Source organism: Haemorhous mexicanus, unplaced genomic scaffold (genome assembly GCF_027477595.1).
Source record: "Haemorhous mexicanus isolate bHaeMex1 unplaced genomic scaffold, bHaeMex1.pri scaffold_147_ctg1, whole genome shotgun sequence".
Lineage (NCBI taxonomy): Eukaryota > Metazoa > Chordata > Aves > Passeriformes > Fringillidae > Haemorhous > Haemorhous mexicanus.
In genome coordinates, this window is record NW_026775998.1 from 74,423 (window position 1) to 77,539 (window position 3,117).

Below are 3,117 nucleotides of genomic sequence, written 5' to 3' on the forward strand. Positions count from 1 at the left end.
TTTCTGAGGGAATATTTTCATTTTTGGGGGAATATTTTCATTTTTGGGGGAATATTTTCATTTTTTGGGGAATATTTTCATTATTTGGGAGAATATTTTCATTTTTGGGGGAATATTTTCATTTTTGGGGGGATATTTTCATTTTTGGGGGAATATTTTCGTTTTTGGGGGGAATATTTTCATTTTTTGGAGGAATATTTTCATTTTTGGGGAAATATTTTCATTTTTGGAGGAATATTTTCATTTTTGGGGGAATATTTTCATTTTTTGGGGAATATTTTCATTTTTGGGAGGAATATTTTTATTTTTGGGAGGAATATTTTTATTTTTGGAAGAATATTTTTATTTTTTGGAGGAATATTTTTATTTTTGGGGGGATTTTTGGGCTTTTCTCAGCGGTTGGATTTGGCCACGCGCTCCAGCTCGTCCTTCTTCTTGATGGCGTAGGAGTTGGAGGAGCCCTGGGGAAAAAATGGGGGGAAAAATGAGAATTTTGGGGAAAAAATGGGGAAAAAAAAATGAAAATTTTGGGGGGAAAAATTGGGGGGAAATTAAGAAAAAATTGGGGAAAAAATTGGGGGGGAAATGGAGGGAAAATGGAAATTTTGGGGGAAAAATTGGGGAAAAAATGAAAATTTTGGGGAAAAATGGGGGGGAATTGGGGAAATTTTGGGGAAAAATTGGGGGAAAAAGAAAATTTTGGGGAAAAAATGGGGGAAAAAATGAAAATTTTGGGGAAAAAATTGGGGGGAAAAAATGAAAATTTTGGGGAAAAAATTGGGGGGAAAAAATGAAAATTTTGGGGAAAAATGGGGGGGGAAATGAAAATTTTGGGGGGAAAATTAAGAAAAAATTGGGGGAAAAATTGGGGTAGGAAATTGGGGGGAAAAAATAAAATTTTGGGGAAAAATGAGGGGAAAAAAAGAAAATTTTGGGGAAAAAAATGGGGGAAAAATGAAAATTTTGGGGAAAAAATTGGGGAAAAATGGGAGAAAAATAAAGAAAAAATGAGAAAAAATTCAGGGGAAATTGGGAAAAAAATCAGAAAAAATGGGGGAAAATTGGGAAAAAATTGGGAAAATTTAGGATAAAAATACAGAAAAAAATGAGGAAAAATCAGAAAAAAAATCAGAAAAAAAGGGGGAAAAATGTGAAAAAAATCAGAAAAAAATGGGGGAAAATTGGGAAAAATTAGGGGGGAAATTGGGAAAAAATAGAGAAAAAATGGGGGAAAATCAGAAAAAAAAATCAGAAAAAAAGGGGAAAAATGTGAAAAAAATCAGAAAAAAATGGGGGAAAAGGGAGGAAAATTGGGAAAAAATTTGGGGGAAATTGGGAAGAAAATACAGAAAAAATGAGGAAAAATCAGAAAAAAAATCAGAAAAAATGGGGAACAATGTGAAAACAATCAGAAAAAATGGGGGGAAAAGGGGGGAAATTGGGAAAAAATTTGGGGGAAATTGGGAAAAAATAGAGAAAAAATGGGGAAAAATCAGAAAAAAAATCAGAAAAAAATAGGGAAAAATGTGAAAAAAATCAGAAATAAATGGGGAAAAAGGGGGGAAATTTGGGAAAAAATTAGAGGAAAATTGGGGGAAAAATAGAGAAAAAATACAGGAAAAAATCAGGAAAAAAATCAGAAAAAAATGAGAAAATGTGGGAAAAAATCAGAAAAAAATGGGGAAAAAGGGGGGAAAATTGGTAAAAATTAGGATAAAAATACAGAAAAAAAATGAGGAAAAATCAGAAAAAAAATCAGAAAAAAAGGGGGAAAAATGTGAAAAAAATCAGAAAAAATGGGGGAAAATTGGGAAAAATTAGGGGGGAAATTGGGGAAAAATACAGAAAAAATGGGGAAAAATCAGAAAAAAAAATCAGAAAAAAAGGGGAAAAATGTGAAAAAAATCAGAAAAAAATGGGGGGAAATTGGGAAAAAAAAGGAAAAAATTGGAAAAAATGAGGAAAAACCAGAAAAAAATCAGAAAAAAAAGGGGAAAAAAGAGGGGAAAATTGGGATAAAAATACAGAAAAAAATACAGAAAAATAAAAAAAAAATCAGAAAAAATAGGGAAAAATGTGGAAAAAATCAGAAAAAAATGGCGGAAAATTGGGAAAAATTAGGGGGAAAACTGGGAAAAAATACAGAAAAAATGGGGAAAAATCAGAAAAAAAAATCAGAAAAAAAGGGAAAAAATGTGAAAAAAAATGGGGAAAAAGGGAGGAAAATTGGGAAAAAATTAGAGGAAAATTGGGGAAAAAATAGAGAAAAAATACAGAAAAAAACCAGAAAAAAATCAGAAAAAATGGGGAAAAATTGTGGAAAAAAATCAGAAAAAAATGAGAAAAATGTGGAAAAAAATCAGAAAAAAATGGGGAAAAGGTGGGGAAGAGGAAATTTTGGGGATTGTGGGGAATTGTGGTGGAATGTTCTGGAATGTTGCCCACCTTGGCAGCGTTGATGAGCTCGTCAGCAAAAAAAATTGGGAAAAAATGGGGGGAAAATCGGGAAATATTGGGGGAAAATTGGGGAAAAAATTGGGGGAAAATCAGGGAAAAATGGGAGAAAAATAAAGAAAAAATGAGAAAAAATCCAGGGAAAATTGGGAAAAAAATTTGGAAGAAATGGGGGAAAATTGGGGAAAAAAAGGAAAAAAATTGGGAAAAAATGAGGAAAAATCAGAAAAAAATGGGGGGAAAATGGGGGAAAAGGGGGGAAAAATTGGGAAAAAGTAGGATTAAAATACAGAAAAAAATAAGGAAAAATCAGAAAAAAATCAGAAAAAAGTGGGGAAAAATGTGAAAAAAATCAGAAAAAAATGGGGAAAAAAGGGGGGGAAATTGGTAAAAATTAGGATAAAAATACAGAAAAAATGAGGAAAAATCAGAAAAAAAATCAGAAAAAAAATGGGGGGAAAAGGGGGGAAAATTGGTAAAAATTAGGATAAAAATACAGAAAAAAATGAGGAAAAATCAGAAAAAAAATCAGAAAAAAAGGGGGAAAAATGTGAAAAAAATCAGAAAAAAATAGGAAAAATGTGGAAAAAATCAGAAAAAAATGGGGGAAAAGGGAGGAAAATTGGGAAAAAATTAGAGGAAAATTGGGGGAAAAATAGAGAA

General features: G+C 31.4%; 1 long non-coding RNA gene across 1 annotated transcript; it reads right to left on the minus strand.

Moving 5' to 3' along the window:
• Positions 1 to 319: 319 nt before the first annotated feature.
• LOC132322822 (uncharacterized) lies at positions 320 to 2,635 on the minus strand. The gene is made up of 2 exons (XR_009485179.1): positions 2,446 to 2,635; positions 320 to 461 (listed from the first exon to the last, which is right to left on the minus strand). It is a non-coding gene; the product is annotated as an uncharacterized LOC132322822 (long non-coding RNA).
• Positions 2,636 to 3,117: the final 482 nt, after the last annotated feature.